The following is an 18,150-nucleotide window of genomic DNA, read 5'->3' as shown; positions in this document are numbered from 1 at the left end:
CAACGTTTTCACTAATCAGCAAACTCCATAAGCAGTCGCTTGCATCGATGAGGCACCCTACCACCCAGAACCGTCTCGTTTCGCCACCGTCTCGCTATTCATAAGCACTGACGTGACCGCGGTCGTAGGAATGTGCCGGGCCTGGCCGTCTGTTTCTGGTTCCGTTTACCGCAGCTTGTTGACGGCACGCTGTTGCCAATGGATAGCGTCCTGCGGTTGTTCTCAGCACAGCTCTGAGATAAGTCAGCTCTCCGGAGCCGAGCTGGCGGTGTGTCAGCTGCCTCCCGCGGCGTCGGACCGTTCTCCGCGGCCCGGCGGATCGGCGGGCTGATTCAGCGGGGCGCTGATGACGTGGGCCACCACCTCCTCTGGTGGGTCGGGCGGGGCGGGGACCGAGCCGGACCTATCAGCCCCGAACTGGCTGACTCGGCAGCCCAGCCCAGCCGAGACCGCCGGCTGCTGGCCTTGTTCCGCGCGCTGGAAGGACGCGAGAGTCGTCAACATTCCACAGAGGCACTGAGCGAGGCGTCGCCCCTCGCCGACCCCCGCGCCAGGCACCGCCTGCACGGGGCCGTCGAAAGGCTCACAGGTCCGGGCGGCGCACAAGACACAGCCAGCAGCGGCGCTGTCACGGCCGCCGCCGAGCGCGTCACATTTGTCACAGCGCCATCGCCGCAGCGCCGTCCTTCGCCGCACGGTGAAACAGGACGGGCCGTTAGCTGGCCAGACCGACTGTGAAGCGGTTAGAGGCTGTGTCACCGCTAAATGGGTCGGGGCGACGGGCGGCGGTGGTGCACGGACGACGACGGGTGAAACTGAGGAAGACGGGGGGGGGGAGGGGGATGAAGGAGAAAAGGAAGATGGAGAGGGATTGTGATTGCGGTGTCTGCAACCGGTAGGTAGTGGATGACATCCTAACTGGTCTCTGTGCTCCCGGACCAATTCATTGCGCCTCCTACGGCGACCATAAATCACAATGACGACCTTGTTTGTTTCGCGGTCGCCGGCTCGGCGGGGACAGCCGGACTACCGTATCTTATACCGAGTACCCGTGACGTCACCAGGCCGGGGGAGGTCCGTCGACGCGTCATCCGTCCTGACGACGTGAGGTGGGGTCGCGACCCGTGCCGGTGGCGACACTCAGCTGCGACCCTCCGCGGCGCGGCGGCGGGCCCCCGGCCGAGCCGAGTGGCGGCCCCCGTGACCCCTGTCTCGTCATTCTGCCGCGGATTGATAAGACGTCAGCATACGGAGAGCCCCTGCCATCGCGTGGGGCATATTCAAAGCCTGGGTCGAACCGGGGCCATCGTCCTGACGCCGCTGATCAGGTGTTAACCCTCGCCCGCACATGGGGGGGGGGGGGGTGGTTGCCACCCCCCCAGGCAGTCTTTCTGCTCTGCACTCAACATTTTTAGAGCTAGAAGGCTGATTTTTCGTATAGCTGCTCGTCTATCCTTTCTTGATGTCCACTGAAAATTTCAAGTTTCTGTGATTTTTGGTTTCGGAGATATGACCTTGTTTTTCAGGTCATGTCATGACCCAAATGGCCAATTCTCAACATCTTGCGTTTGCCATGGGCCTTGTGAGCTTTTGACACCCTGATTTCGGCCTTTTTTGCCAGTCTTACCTCCCACCTATCATGGAACATGTTGTTCGACGATGTACAGGGGTCAAGGTCAGGGTCAAGGTCAACCTAGGTCATCTAAGATAATTGCGTTTTAGGCAAGCTGAATTTACTTTTTGTGAAGTTTTTTGACTGCATTTTTGGTAAAAGCTTCTCAGATCATGATTTCATGTGATATGGACCCAAAAACAATCGGTGCACACATCAGTATACACACAGACACACACAGACATACAAACACATATAATTGACCTTGACCTAACTTGACCTGAAATGACCTCAGCAGCAAAATTCTGGTCGGATAGTGTGACAAAGAGGTTCTAGCTGGCTTGGCACCAGAAAACAGCATCGTCATCGGTATTTGATAAGCAGCGCACTTGATATCCAACGGTGACCCAAAACAGCAACATTTTTTAGTTTGACCTGACCTGGAAGGTCAATGACTGACCTGAGGAGGTAAAACTGGGTATCATTGGATTCGTCTCTTCCCACAGAATCTTTTTGGTCTTTACTGCTAAGCTCTATCTCCAACAGGAACGAAATGGCGCGGGGGGGGGGTGGCAACCACCCCACCCCCCCCATGTGCGTTCTAGGATGGGAAAATGGCATGTGCGGGCGAGGGTTAATGCATTATGCGACCGCTGGGTGCAGCGGGGTGTCCCGGAGCCGGATGGAAATATATCATAGAGCAGATACTGTGTACAATGGACAGTGGACAGTGTCCTCTTCTCATTTCCATATTCATAATTCATGTGTTGGTTGTTTTGTTTTGCTGCTTTGGTCGGTGTCAGGCGGCCTCTGATAAGTGTCATTGCCTCGGTCGGGTGAATCACCCCAGCAAAGCAAATGATGCGGTGACCGGCGGCCTGTCGCGGTCCGTGACTCCTCCGTGCAGTGTCCTGAAATTGATTTTTCGGAGAGTGTGATTGAAGCCGCGAGGACGTCGCAATTTCAAAAGGACGTCGATATCGGTGCGGAGCCTAAGCCACTGAAGCCCTTACCTAAATCTCTTAACCTTCGCCCTGGTGGGGGGGGGGCCATTTTGGCCCCCCCCCCTGTGGTTTTTCAGCGATAACTCAGAAACCACTTGAGTTAGCGCCCTGAAACTTTGTATAGCTGTTTATTCAACATTTTTACATCATGTCCTTTTTTTGGGGGTTCGGGTCAGGTCAGGTCAGGTCACAAGGTCACCAAAACTGACACCACCTCTAAAAAAGTTCAAAGCTCTCTCAAAGGCACAGCTTTTATCCGATCGATGTAAAATTTACAGTACTTGAAGATGTCACCCAGCTCTACAAAATGGCTATCTCGGATTTTTTATAAATGTGACCTAAGGTCAGGTCAGGTCATCGCTGCTCCCCATTATAAGTCAATGGGAGAATCGAAAAGTAGTTGTTTTTCAGCTAAATCGGGCGTGATTGTTCCTATATTTCGTTATTGAAGTGTCTTGGGTCAGCAAATCACAGCCCATGTGAAACCATTTGCTTGTGACCTCGCTGAGGTCACGCTAGGTCATCTCCCTGGTCACCAGAGGTCACCAGCGGTTTTTCTGCACTTACTTGTTATTGAATAGAGATAGAGACTCCGTTCGACGTTTATCGTGTTTGTCTCGTCAATGCGGATCGAATGATATGCAGCATGACCTATTTCGGTAAGGTCATGACCTTGACCTGAGGTCAAATTTTCAAAATGACCTTTCGAGGTCAAACTATATATCATTCGACGCGTCTCGACGAGCCAAGCACGATGGTGCATGAATCGTTTCTCTATTTTCTCGTGAATGCATGCTATAGTTAAAAACATTTTCAACGAAATTTGCCAAGTTGACCTTGCATGACCTCTGTAGGCCAAACCGTTGAGCTGAGGTCAAATCTGACGAACCTTGGCGAAAGAGCTTGAAAAGAGCTATCGATTGCTTTTTTCCGCGGCTCTCTAGCTCTTCTAGTTTCCGAGCTACAGCGGAATATGTCCGGCAACACCGAAAACACTGAAATTTGACCTATGATGACCTCTAGCGACCTCAATATTGACCTTAGCGAAAAAATGACCGAAATACTTTCGAACGTACTTGTTATGGGCTTTCGTTTGCTTTTTTCCGCGTCTTCCTAGCCCTCTTCGTTTTCGAGTTAGACGGGGGGGGGGTCATTTTGGCCCCCCCCACCAGGGCGAAGGTGGCTCAGACCCACACCAGGGCGCGGGTTAAAATTAGCGATTTTCACTGGCAATATTGACTAATACCACCTCAAGGCACCTCAAATGATCATATATAGACACAAAGTAATGCCAGTTTACCCCTAGTAAAATACAAAATTCAAGCATTCACCACAAACACCAAAACAACACTTTGAAGATGTCTAGTTCTTGTCCATGATCGTACATAACAGTCAACAACAAATATGCTTCAACAAAAATCAGCCCAAGAGCCAGCGGCTATCACTAAATATTGACGTCATAAGAGGGATATCATATCGAGCAAGAGGACTGATGTAAAAAAACAGACGTCCAAACAAAGAGGTGGAAAACAGCTCGGAAAATTAATTTCCATAGCTTCCTGTTATGAAATTCAATTAAGAAAACTCCAAGGTGGACGCTGAATTTTTCTTGGCTGGAAAAATGTGAAATCATTGTGCACTTTTCAGTTTTGTACCGACGTCGATTAAATGGGAATAACAAGGTCAATCGACGTCCCCAACATTGCGTGTATTTTTAAGCCAAGGACGACATACTTGAATAAATACTGTTGAAATTCGGTGGCTTTATTTTAATTCAAACAGATAAACATTAAACTTTTTCCCCAACCACTATTAACATATGCAAAATTAACTACTTTTGAAGGGCATGTTCAAGGGGCAGCGCTAACCCGTTACTGTGACCTTCTGAGGGGAAAAAATAATTAAATATGTTACAGTAATTTGATACAAAAGGTATGTTGCGTGCTTATAGATAAATGTCCAAGTAATATATTCGCATGATTAATTTTTATCTATACATTGCACAGTTACTAAAACTGAAAAGTGGAAAACGACGTCCTCAGATCCCTCTATTCCGACATCTTTTCTCCTTCATATGGCAGCATTACCTTCACATGGTAAAGGAAAAAACTTATCCATATCTGACGCACAGAAAACAAAAATAAAATAAAACCGCGTTGTTTACTGTTGCGGCAGTTGGCCAGGAAAAGGGAGTTGAGTGTAAGAGTGAGTTTTTGAGTACTTAGGATATATTTATTGTCATTTTGCATAGCCGTGTTTTTAGGCTACAGAGGTGATATTTCTTTTTGTTAGTTTGCTTTTGGTGTTCGATATACCTATCAACTTTTATCTGTCAGGGACGTCGCTTGGCTTTCCGGGACGTCACAAAGAGAATCTGTTAGGTGTGGGTTTCCACCCAAATTCACGAAAATCAGGACACTGCCTCCGTGACCGGCTGCACCCTCCCCTGCTCGTGACAGGTGGCCGGCTCGGCTGCCAGATCCTCCAGCTCGACCTTTTGTTGTGCCACTTTCTCCAGCCGCCAGTGCCAGTCGGCCCGCCGCCCGAGCTGGGCTTACTGCTGCAGCAAACGGAACTCGGAACGGACTCTTCCAACGTTGAGTCTAGGAGCGAAACTGAATCGACTGCCTAAGCCGGAATTTTTTAGGTAGCCGACCAAGGTGTCCCAAATTCTAGCGTCGTGACGTTAATTACACCGGCATAGATAAGTAGTAGGTACTCCGTCCACTTCAGTACTTCGATGTCATCAGAATGACCTCTCATGTTCGTTTAAGAAGGATTTTAAACGCTTCGCTGCCCACATGTCTCCGAGCGAGTGACCAGGGTGACGCAGAGCTTTGTCGTGTAAGCTGATGATACCGTCACAATCCCAGGCGAACCCAGTTTAAACCAGTCTGCAGATACGGAGAGCGCTAGACGTAATCCCAATCCCTTGACTGGTGTGCGTTCCGGCCGTGATAATGCACCGCCCCGGGGGTCGCAGCGCGGCTGATGGACGCTTTCACCGTGCTCTGGTGCCGCAGGTAGGTGGAGCTTCACGCACAGTGCGTCACGCGCTGCCACGCGCACAGCCGCCGCCGAAAATGGGTCATTCGCCGGCGCCGCGCGAGTGCGTTGGCCGCCGGCGCGCGGGTGGTTTCTCTCGCAATGACAGGTCGTCAGCCGGCCGGCGGCCGCCCATCGGCCTGTCACGTCTGACAGACTAACGAGCGACCCGACTCCGACTCTGGCCAGTGGGACTCTGCCACAGGACACTGAGCTGAAGTCGCCACGGGCCGTGTGACTGGCAGACCGGAAATACGCGACGGCGACGGCCTCGCCCGGCCGAGCGGTGACCTCGGATGCCGCAGCTGGAGGGCCGATAGTGGCGTACCCAGTGCGTGTGTACGAGCGGCGTATAATCACCAGTCACTGCAGGTGTCCGCTTGGGCAGGAGGCTATCGTAGACACATCTCGTAGCAAAGGGGGTGGGCCCTTGGCGATTGGCTGGCCACTGCACAGTGGCCCTTTTTCAGAATTAGCACGCATTAATACCCACATTACCTAAAAGTGGTGCAAGACATCACCACGTGATCAAGGACGTATTCCCTGCCAATGCAAAGAGAGGAAAAGAAACGAACTGCCCAAGGAGATTCGGCCCAACAGCGACAGGCCGCTCGGCCCAAGCTTTGGCGCACGTTCGCACGGCTCGCCCGCCGGCCAGGCCGCTCCGAGCGCAAGTGTGGCGAGCCCGCCAGCCGACCGCGATGCACTGACCGCCAGGACGCCCCAGGGCGTCACGTGACCGCATCTACAGCTGTTGCCAGCCACCGTTAGTATAATTTCAATTAGCACATCTTATGGCAAAAGTCAAGCCACATTTAGGCGCACACCAGGTGACACCAGTTTCGAGCCAGGTCAATGAGCTTAGTCGTATCGACTCAGGAGCCACAGCCGCTCGCGGACTGAACTGGCTCACGTTATCCACCGTAAAAGCAAAATGGCGCAAAATGGCGCGATGCCCTTTGGTGGACATGGTCAGAAGAGATCGGCGATTCGAACGATGTATAATACGACATGTGCTGGAGTGTGCTACTTAACATAAAGCTTCATATGTATGCCGCCATCTCCAGTTAATAATTGTCCTATTATTGTGTCCACAATATTCGGCAAAAGTGGTCTATCTAAGCTTATATAATGAAAATAGTGGTTTCTAGGGCTTCTACGTAAACTCAGCTTCACATCCATGCCACTAATTTTTAATATTTTCGCATCGAAAGTCTTACAAATTGATGTTCATTCTACTCCACTTTTTAGGGTCCGCCGGTGGTGTCCGCGCGCTTCTCAACAAACTTCGATTTTGCGGTCAGTTTTACCAAAGATAGTTATTTTTTAGGAGGTAAAAATGGCACCATCGGATAGTTTGGAATGTTTTGCACACGATTAGACTGCTTTTTACTCAAAAGAAGAGAAAAAATATTTTGAATTTATGCGTGCTAATTCCGAAAAAGGGCCACTGTGCACTGGCCAATTAGGAGGACTGGGGATCATTCGGTCGCTCGAACCGATTTGATTCGGACTGAGGCGGATAAGCCAACTGAGAGCTGAATCTTTGAGCTGACAGATTCAACCAAATCATCAGCTGAGATTCGAGTCCCCGAATAGTTATGTAGGTCACCCCAAGGTATGGCAGTGAACATGCAGCTGCTGCGTTTCCCGAGCCGGCCGTCAACTGTCGACTAACGCAAGGGTCGGCGACAGATGGCGCAGCGGTCAGTTGGCACCTATATACTGTATCTCGTAGCTCCTCATCTCATCAACTCGCCAGTGTCTCAGTGTGCAGGGCGACGACCGGCGACCGGCGACCGGCCCGGGTACACTTTTTGTGGCGTGTCTAAAACGGACGGGACGACGCGGCACGCGGCCGCAGATGGAGGGATGGGATGGAAGACGACCGGTTGACGGCCTGTCGGTGGGCTGGGACAGGCTGCATTATACTCCTCTGTCTGCTTTCGGTTTGCAGAGGCTTTTGTACATACATAGTGCTCGGTTCCAGTCATTTTGTTGGAGCTGACTTATGTAGGCCTCCCCGGAAACTTGTCGGCTATTTAGGGATACCAAAATTGTCACTGGCCTACAGACTTGAGAACAGGGAGTAGGTCAAACCGGGATAAGAGGCTACGCTGCAGATACCGGTGTCAGCATGGATAGCAGGCTCTGTCATTTTCACGTGCTCAGATCCGTTAGCATTTTTCTGGACAGTGGCGCCGCTTCCAACCGGCTTATAACGGAGAGTTGGTTCTCATGCCGGTCTTTGTTCGATCAGCGCCTGCTCAGCATTAAAGGCGGTTTCTGCTTGTGCACAAATTTGGACGATATTGTGCGCGATCAGAAAGTCATGGCCCAAAACAGGATAGTATGACGAACATAGTAAATACATAACTAGGTATAGTACACAACGACCTCTGTTCGGTTTGAGATCAGCGCACCTGCGTAGGTTGTGATAAGTAGAACCGCGTTGATCAAAATTCGGGATCGAGCTTTTAGCTTAGTGTCTTCATTCTCGCAAAATGCAATTACTAAGCACTGAGTACTGGGTACCCACAGAGCTCGCTCTCAGGTGTCGATTCCTCTGCCGTTGGGTTGCCGACCGTCGCTCGGACCTCGCTGCACCTGGTCCCGCCGTCGGTGACGCCGCCGGCGCCCGCTCGGCTTTCGCCGCCCCGTGTCGGTGGCCGCCGGTTGTGAAATTGCTGCGGGCGCTGACCCCAGCAGAGAGGGGAGGGCCGGAGGGGAGGGGGGCACCCGTGTCCGGCCGGCGCGGTGGGTGGCGGCGCCCGCCCGTGCCCCAGTGGGGGTCCGAGAGGGCACTTGGTTACGCTCGTCGCGCCCTGTCGGAGGCTGTGCTCTGGACTGTCCGGCTACCGCTGCGTTGCAGTTTCGTCACGCCCCCCCCCCCCTCCCTCCCCGGCTCGGCCACCTGCGTTCAAGGAACGCTGCAAGTGGGGGTCGCTCTCCGAGAACCCCGTGCAGAGATCTGCGATTGCGTTTCACCTTCGGCCGCAACGGACCAACGCACTGCCGTGTCTGCAGCCGGCGGGGTGCTCGCGCTCAAGGCCCCTTCCTGTCCGCGCGTCAGCTGACACCCGGACGGGGGGGGGGGGGCACTGCTCGCGAGGGGTGCATTTATCCAGCTGACCGCGGCGATCAGCTGATTGGCGGCGCCGTTTGGGGCGTACCGCCGCCGCCGACGGCCGGAGGTGCCACTGGCCCGAGACGGATCGACCGTCGGCGGCCGCCCCGCCCCGCCCCGCCCCGCCCCCGGCCCGCCGTGACGTCACGGTGACGTCAGACGGCCAGCGGCGGAGTCAGGCGGCGGCCCGCGGGGGTCGTGACTGGCCTTGGTCTGGCCGCCGTGTGCCGTGAGTGACGGCTCTCAGGATCGCGGTGTAGGAGGAAGTCCGGGACGGCGTATGCTGTGCCCGACCGCCTCAGCCGAGGCCACGGTCCGTTATGACTGCAGACGGCTCAGCGGCGGCGGCAACGGACCCTGCGAGGGTCGGGGGATGGACGCCGGACGGGGCAGCGGCCAATGACACCCTCCGTTGGTCTAGCGGGCTGGCGACAGGGGTCATCTTTCAGTGAACAGTGAACTGGTTAGATGCTTCTACCTCCGTAGTTAACACACTTGCAAGTTGCAATGCTGTGAGAATGCCACACTGGTGAATGTTTAATGATAAGTGAGGCTCACAAAGATCAGCTGTGAGCTGAGTGCTGACTGCCTAATGCCTACCCCTGTCGATGACCGCCTATGGTGCCTCGTTGGCCGCTCGTGCCTGCCCCCGCCCCGAGTTATTTGCACACCGTTTCGAGACTGTACATCCGGCTGGTTGTGCCGGTCTGTCGGGTGTGTACGCTGGGCTGTACGTTGCCGGCGGCGGTCCAGGCCGGCCCTCCGGGTCCCGTACCTGATCTGATTCACTGGTCCCTGTGCCCACTCAGTCACAGCGGCGGTACGGGGAAACGAACACCTCAGATTCCCGCAGCTGGGCACTGGCCGAGGCCTTCCGGACTCCCGGGTAGAACCGGGAACCGTTTCGGGGTTCCCGGCTAGGTTACTCATCGTCTACGAGGTAGCTGCGTCCGACACGCAGTTGACGCCTCTACCACAAGCATGCTCGATTCACATGCATCTCACTGCTGTCCAATTTTATATTCGCCTTTCAATGGGTGCCGTCATGGAAGAATACCTCACCCATGGTGTCGTTTTAAACGGTTCTGGTGCTGGGCCATACCTTAAAACCTTTTCCAGTTATATCGGCTCTTCAATTGTCGTACCTTGCTCTTCGCTCCCTTTTGATCGGTCGAGTTTATTTACACCAACAGTGTTTTAAGGAATTCGCTGCATAATCGCTCCATTGTTATTTCTAGCTCTCCAAGCATTCGGTTTTTCTCGCTGTGTTCCCTTCTTTCCAAATTGGCTTCAGGTCCTCCAAGCAGCGCGTGATATTGAGCTGAAGCTCGAGGGGTAAAGTCGCATGATCATTGATTCTGTTGATTTGTCGTACTAGTTCAGTACTTATTCCAGTGGTAAGTTGCATTGAGATTCTCTTCAAATGGTCTGCTGAAAAGATGCTGATCGAATGAGTAGAACTTATAATTTCTGTAAGGTTAACTATTGCTCCTATCCCCTTCATATGTAGACGAGCTAGAATGACTGTGGAGCCCCTGGGATGAGGGCCCCATGCATCGGTCATGAAATTGCATCGGCCGGTCACCGGTCACCCTTCCCATAGCCAGTGTCACTGAGCGCCCCGCACTGCCTGCCGTCGGTCGGCCGCCGCCGCCCGGCCTGCCATCTGGCGGGCGACGGCAGCAGCTGACGGCCCCGTCGCGGCAGTCGCTCGCTGGCGCCCGCCCGCGACGCTGCTACGTGGAAATGTGTGAGCAATAGTGAGGAGTGCGGCGGCCCGGAGCTCGCGGACACTCTGACCCAGCGCTGGTGTGATAGAGGACCCGGTGCCGAGTGCGTCTACAGCCGCCCAAACTGCGCAGGCTCACTGATCTCAACTGGACGCAGGTGAGAGTCGCCAGCCCCGGCCGGCCTGCACAGACCGGCTGGTTTCTCTGCAACTGGCGGTGGCCGGCCAGTTTCACCGGGTGGTTTCTCTGGATTTCTCTGTCATTTCGTGTGTGTCGCCGGCTGGCGGCCGCGGCTGGCCGTGCCGCGGTCGGCGGACGCTGCAGCGGCGCGCCGGCCCGCCTGCCGGTTTTTGTTCCGCCGGCCGTCTGATGCCGGCCGTTTTTGTGGGCGCACGGCTGCCGCCGCCGGCCAACTGACCGCCGCTGGCCTATGGGCCACTCTGGGAGGAGGCGGTGCTCAGAGTGCAGCTAATGGGCCTCTCAGCAGAGTGGCGGACGACCCGGGATGAAAGTGGAGCCGCGCGCCGCGCCTCCGTCCCCCGGGAGCCACCCAGACACGTCTGCGAGACGTCTGCGCCGCTAAAAACAGACGACATTCGATGCTGCGATAGGTCCACCTCCCAGCAGGCACCTTTCAGTCTGCGTGGAGCGCCTTGTGTCAGTGTCAGTCTGGCCCTCCTGACACGGTGTCGCAGCGTTCACGCGGTGTCGGCTGACGGCCGCGGGCCGGGACCGGCCATGACCCGCTGCCTGCTGAGGCTGCCATTACACCAGCCCCTACCCACGCAATGTCCGCCGCCCACCGCCGTCGTCGCGACCGACGAGGCCGCCGACGGGCTCGATTGCCAAGTGGCGCCCCACGCCAGACGGGCGCCGCCGTGGCCGCCGGGAGCTCCACGTGCGTGGCGTCGGCCGCCAGCTAGGCATGAATGATCTATGGCGTCGACAACGGCGGCGGGAGTGCTGGCCGGCGGCCCGTTTTCAGCCGCGGTACCGCTATCCCCCCCCCCCCCTCCCCCGCCGCCGACTGTAGGTGGACGGCGTGTCGTGCACGGCTGACGTGTGCACCGCACCGGTACGCGGCGGTGCACCGTGCACTCCTCAGAGTGCACCGCACGGACCGGTATTGGAGGAGCGGACTCCGCAGAGGCGGCGGTAGGATAGAACGCAGAGTAGGTCCTCCGTCAGCTGCCCTGAGTGACCCCGGGTCACCAACTTTCCTGAGCTGACCCGCTCGAAAGGTAGTGTCACCTGACTTGCCTGTCTCGCTAACCCGGAATCCTGGTCATTGTGGTAGCCCGGCGCCGTGCAAGAACGGCCTATGTCTGCGGAACGGTGGCAAAATTAGCGCCGGAGACATTGGTGTGGTCGGGACGGTGTGCCATGTTACGGTCCCCGTGGCGGCGCTACCTGTCCCGCGGACCTGGGCTGTCCCGCGGAGCTGGACTGTCCCGCTGACGTCTCTGTCAGACCCAGGTCCCTGGAAGGACCGGGGCCTCCATTGTGTTGCCGTCCAATGTCTGTCATTGTCACTGTCTCGGCATCCACACGCCGCTGATCGCTCGTATCCGCACCCAGCGACCGTACGGGATCGTGTTGGCGAATTATTCCAGCCAGCGCGCCGATACATAAATCATGCGCTCTCGCCGGCACTATCTGAGTCTCTATCTGCTTCCTGCCCTTCGCAGAGGTCAGGCGCACGCCGGCGAGCGGCGCCATTTGCATGAGCCGCCGCTGCTGCTGGCCGGTGGTTTCACGGCCAGGGGCGGCGGCGGCCGAGGCAGAGCGCCGCGGACAGAGAGAGGCTGGGAGCCGCCGTCGGCCGATACTGGGTCAGCCGCGGAGGCGGCGGCGGCTGACCTCGCCCGCCGAGAGAACCCTTCCGCGTGCGAAGGCCGTCGGTCGCCGGGCGGGGGTCGACCTCGGCTCGGACCGGTTCGGTGTCCTCGTCTCCAGCAGGCTCGGTCCTGACCCCTTCTCTCCCGGCGCCACTCGGCGGGAGCCGGTCAGCCTGTTCGGCGATTGACCGACCGGCTCTGAGCTGGTTCCATCAGGGCCGGCAGGTCAAGGGACCTTACAAGTTACAGCTGATCCTTGGGGCACTCGATTAGGGTGTTGCAACACCGGTGATGCCTTCATGACCTGTGGTGACGCTTTTTCCTAGCTGCATCGGCTCGGCCCGGCGGACGAAGCACGGCAATGGCTGGTCGGGAGGCACCAGCCTGTCCGGTGTGGTGGCACGCGCACTGCCTGGTTGCCCTCGGGGGTGGCCTGGGCCGGCCCGTGACGCAGGAGGCGCCGGCTAGCGGGTCGGCGGCGGCACCCGCCCGCAGCGCCGGCCCAGCCCGCCACCGCCGCCAAGAACCGTTCGCTAGAGTGCCGCCGAGCTGTGCACAGCCGCCGTGTACCCGCCCGACGTTAGAGCTCTGCACGGTGGACGACGGAACCGGCCCGGCGGACCGGTCTGCCAGCTGAGTTTGGTGGCGGCGGGCAGGGGTGAAAAAATGTCTCAGGCTGTCACCGACGGAAGGTCCAGCTGACTCACGCCTAATTTTGACATTTGAGCAGTAGCTAAATGAAGTTTGAGATGCGCTGAGGACCTCAAGGTACGCCTATCATGAAATAATCAATTTTCGACAGTCACAACTCACATCATTGTGCTGCAGTTATTGGAATCACAAACCACTGACACCATAGGCGGCGGAACGGGGGGCACCGGGGCACCGTGCCCCTTGATTTTGGCATTTTAACATTAGCCCTATAGGCGTTGCATGGAAAGAATGGTACCAAAAGTCGGCAGTGCCCCCCCCCCCCCTTAATTGAAGGTGTTCCGCCGCTACTGACTGACACGTAGATAAAAGGAAGAAGCTGTAGAGGAGCGCTGAGTGTATTGTCCATTCAAAGTGGAAGCAAATTTTCGTTCTATTTAATGCATGGCTTGAGGTCGTTTCGACACGAAGAGAAACATCACAAACAAGATTATCATCCACAATTCCATTTAGGTGAATGTTTTCGAGAAAAGGAGATGGAACAACGGTTGATCATAAATCATAATCCTCAAAACACGGGTGGCTCTCGTCGAGTGACGTTAGCATGCTCCTTCTAAAACTCGGTTCGGTTAGAGAGTAGTTGATTAGTATGTAGCACCAACAACCTCAGCTTGTTCGAGACACCAATAGATACCTACGGTTGTTAGGCCCATGGCGAGCGGCGAGGATCGCCGTCCCCTGTCCCTGTTATACGGCCTTGCCTTGCCCACGGTTTATGACGATTCGGCGGAGTCTCAGTCCTATCGTCCCATAACGTCCGAGGCCTGTTTATGGGGCCGGCGATGGCACCCCGAAGATTCTACTGGTCAGTCGAATTTGAAAAGTCTTAGTGATCGAACCTCGTTGTGTCGGTTGTGAGGCCGAGTATTGCGCAGAGGAATTGTGACTAGTAGAGGTGGCAAAATGTAGACCCGAGGACCCGGTCCAAAGAACCAGTCTGGACCCATATGGGTCCAGACCGGTTCCTGGAAATTTTCTGACGGGTCCAACCGGGTCCTACCATACATCATGCACAATACAAATGATTGCAAAATATGAAGCGAATGGAAAGAAAACATTTGCTTATGTATCTTTCTTTGCACACTGTACCTCATGAGTATTTCCAGTGGGAAAAAGGCTATTTTACATGATGCAATTAACGCTACCTACGAATAGTTTGTATTAATTGACTTTTGGGAAACGGGTCCAACTGGTTCCGATTCCAACTTGGACCGGGTCCGACTGGTTCCAGAAATACCCAGCCGGGTCTGGTTCGAGTCTGGTTCCCAAAATTTTTACCTTTTGCCACCTCTAGTGACTAGCGCTACGCATTGGTATAACATCGTAAGTACCTATATCGGGCATTTGTAGTTTTTTTTCGGGAATAGAATCACCGTTAACAAATACCCCGCAAATTTAATTTACAATTAGCTGAAAAAACGTAACCTGATTGTTTGATATTACTGAACAAGATCTTGTTCAGTGTTAGTGCTAGTGCTATCTATAGCACTTTTACTTGTTATCGACCTCAGGAGCAAGCTGGTATTACAAATAACATATGTTCACCGTTAAACACTTTTCCTCTTTATAATGCAAACCTGATTCGTAGTTCATCGCATAAACAATAAACATGCGTCGCCTCCGAGATGCGAACTCACGACCCACGGAACCGTAATCCGAGACGCTACCAACTACGCTACATGGGCCCGAGCGGCGTAGCCCGGAGAGATGCGATGTGGCTGGTGGGGTGCAGAGAAATATTTACCCTGTACGCCCTAGAAGATCGGCTTGATTTCGTGCAAAATGGTAGCCATAAGCCAACCAAATGCTTTGACTTACCTGACATGGCATGTTTGCAGTAGACTGAGATTGAGAAAAGACAGATGCAGAGGCACCACTCGCATCATTCGTGGTGTTTGTGTTGGTGTCCGATGTCTGGCTTTTCCCATCTTCAGTGGAGCACAACCACGTGGAACAAAAATTACCAAAAACGCCAACGGCCACAATCCCGCCACACAAACAGGACAAAGAGTCTGCGATCTGCTGCGATCATTCACGTGAGCACGGGTCATTCACCATTTGAATTAGTTGATTTCTTCAGGATCATAAACTTCAAAATGTGACCTACTGGCTACTGCCTACTTGCTAGAAACCAGGGTATATTGAGTGACGGGTAGGACGAACTTTGGTAGGAATTTCTAGTATAACTACTAGAAAACCTACTATATGTGGTCGGGACTAGCAAAAAGTTAGTTCAAACTATAATATGGTAGCAGTTATGGTTGGCAGTCGTGACGCGCACGTGACAATCATTTCTTAAATTTCTTAAATAACAGGTTTTAGGGGCCGATTAGTGGGCAGATACATTCAATTAGCTTTCAATAATTGATTATGCAAACATTCAAAAATCTACATCATTCAATTCTCGCCAAAATCACGCGGCGCTCCTAGGATTCGAACCCACGACCCTCGGATCCGTAGCCTGATACTCTACCGACTGAGCTACCGAGGACCGCGCGCCGATGATCGGAGAGCCGGATCGCGGGTGCTGGCGTGCAGAGAAATCTTTACCCTGTACGCCGTAGAAGATTGGCTGGGTTTCGTGAAAAATGGTAGAGGAATTGTCGAAAGAAAATTCATCGATCTATCATTTGAGACTAAGAACCATTGATTCCTTCAAAGGTTGACCGAGATATCGCTCGCCGAAAACAGGCCATTTAACATGTAAACCCTATGGGCTGGTAGGAAATGTACGCCGTGGAGCAGCAGTGCTACCAACTAACTTCGGCGGGGGCCGCTAGAAACAGCGTGCATTCTTTAGTTGACTTGGTCTGCTTGCTAGAAAAACGCGAGTCGTTGACAAATAAAACTTATGAGTAGGTATTTTAGCAAATAGCTCAAAAGGCACATGAAAACATTACTTTTGGATTACATAATCTAAATATGTAACAAATAACTGCTTTTACATGGACTCTTACAGATGGAAAAAATTATTCACAAATTTAATGACGTCATTTACGTTGTGATAAAATGTGGTGCAACAAATCACTAGCCACTATTTATAAGAATCGCGCCATAATTGTAGCTGACCCATCGAACCCACCGGTATACTCACGACATGGCCGGCCTTTTTCATTGGCCAGCAGGGATGTCGGAAGCTGGTGGACGCGTCTGCTATATTTTTGCGTGGTATGATTTTAACGTGACTTCACATTAGGATATATATTATGCTTTGGAATGAATGTGAATTGTGAGGGATTGCGGACGTGATGACTGTTTATAGCTTTTCGTTGTCAGCTATCAATTTGACAAGCCGCCAGCTGTCTCATCAAATGTCATAAGCTGTCACCTGCGTGCGTCGGCGAGTCGGAGCTTTTTTTCACCCCTGGCGGCGGGCCCGTGCCAGCGCCGTGGGGCGCTCGCAGGGAGTCCCCCGCAGCTGTGTCCTGGCGGCGCGCGTTGTGTCTCACTGACAGCTTCTGTGAGAACGCGGCGGGCACGGACCGGGCCGGGTGCCAGCCCCTCTCAGCGCCCCATGAATGGAGAGGACTTTAGGCAGTCTCACGTGTGGGGCTCCCTGTCACCGCCTTGTATCGGTACCGGCGGGGGGCCGACGCGCCCTGTAATTTGGAGCGGCGGGTCGCGGTCGCGGCTTAGCAGTGCTTTATGTCTCGTCCCGGGACACGCGCCGCGGGTCTGTGGGCGGCCTTGGAGGCCCGCCGGCCATTCAGGGGCCGTGAGCCGTGCCGCCAGAGATCAGCCAGGTCCGCTCCAGGGTCACCACGCTCTGGCCAGTCGCGCCGCCCGCCCTCCTGTCCCCTCGTACCGCCCTCTCGTTAGGTCTGTCAGCCTCGTTTGCTCAGTACGTGGGGCATCCCAGAAGGCCGCATTGGCCACACGCACCACCAGCACAGATATCTCGGTCAGCTCTGTAAGTCGTCCGACTCAGTTCCACTACATGACCAAAGGTCCCGTGGACCTCTGACCTCAAATTTCTACACCGGTAGGTACCTCACAGGCAGTTCATTGTCCTTCATGATTGCGTGGGGCTTGCAGATGCTCCTTCAGCGTCCCCTGCTCGCGCCGGTGGTCCTCGCACCTGCGAACCTCGCCGTGCGGTTGCGCGGGGCTGGCGCGCACACCTCGCATCCGTCGCCTCGGGCGGTACACGCACACCGTCGCCGGCTGACTCAGAGCGTGTCAAAGGTCACTGAGGTCGCGGACGGTTGCCCAATCGGCTGCGGCTGCCGGATGACAGGACACTGGTGCACGCGGTGGGTCGCGTCGTGGCGCGGTGCTGGGATCAGGTGGCGTGTCGCGAGGGTAGAGACTAGAGAGGGGGCATCGTTCACTCGGAGTGCCTAGCGAGCCGTGACATTTGGATGCTCTGGTTCTAAAGAAGCTTGTTACGATTTGTCATAAACAAATACACCGAACTTGATCTCTTATACCGATAAGCTAACGTCTCCTTGGTTTTCTGTCCAGCCTTATTATAATAAGGCTCAGAAGACTCTTAGCTGTTCAGATTTCATTTATGCTACATTTCGGCAACAGAAAGCCGAAAAATTAAGCGTCTGTGTCGTCTCTAAGGCCATTATCCTGTCAAATCTAATGTAATCAGTACCAAACAATACCACACTTAATGAGCTCATGTCGCCGTTTTGTCGCCATAGCGGTGACGGTGTTCCTGGAAAGGCCCAGCCCTGGGCCGAGTGAGCCTGGTTTCTCGGCGCGGCCGGCGGCGGTCGGTCGCTCCGGCTCGCTCGGCCGTTCGCTGGGTCGGTCGGCGGGCGGGACGATCTATTGACCCGGAGTGTGGCGCTCGGCCTAGAGCCGACGGTTTGTGAGGCTGGGGTGGTGAAGTCAGAAGTGGGCTGCTCCGTGACTCATAACAGAGAGAAGTCACGGCGGGCACTAAATGATGAGCTCGCGGACCGGTGCGACTATAGCTTGAAGAGTGGCTCCTTTCAGATCATCGGCAGATATTTTATAATATTGAATATCTATACTACCCGAAAATAATGTCTCCTCGCTCATTTCTAGGAAGACAATCCCACTGCAGCCTTGCCCGCATCTGAACGTGTCGCCCTGGTTCCCAGCCACG

General features: G+C 54.6%; 1 protein-coding gene across 4 annotated transcripts in view; it reads left to right on the top strand.

The window, feature by feature from the left end:
* The window catches only part of LOC122372378 (serine/arginine repetitive matrix protein 1-like), a 77,527-nt gene that overhangs the window by 37,546 nt on the left and 21,831 nt on the right, over positions 1-18,150 (top strand). The window contains exon 1 of one of the 4 annotated variants that reach the window (XM_043349505.1): positions 10,500-10,675. The exons of the other annotated variants lie outside the window; for them this stretch is intronic. The gene's annotated coding sequence lies outside the window, so the exon portion shown is untranslated. Of the gene's footprint in view, positions 1-10,499; positions 10,676-18,150 lie in introns of those variants that run through there. 4 annotated transcript variants of the gene reach the window in all.

The sequence above is a fragment of the Amphibalanus amphitrite genome, unplaced genomic scaffold (assembly GCF_019059575.1).
Source record: "Amphibalanus amphitrite isolate SeventyFive unplaced genomic scaffold, NRLGWU_Aamphi_draft 001354F_arrow, whole genome shotgun sequence".
NCBI lineage: Eukaryota > Metazoa > Arthropoda > Thecostraca > Balanomorpha > Balanidae > Amphibalanus > Amphibalanus amphitrite.
The sequence above is the reverse complement of the archived record's forward strand: the minus strand, read 5'-3'. Positions and strand labels throughout refer to the sequence as shown.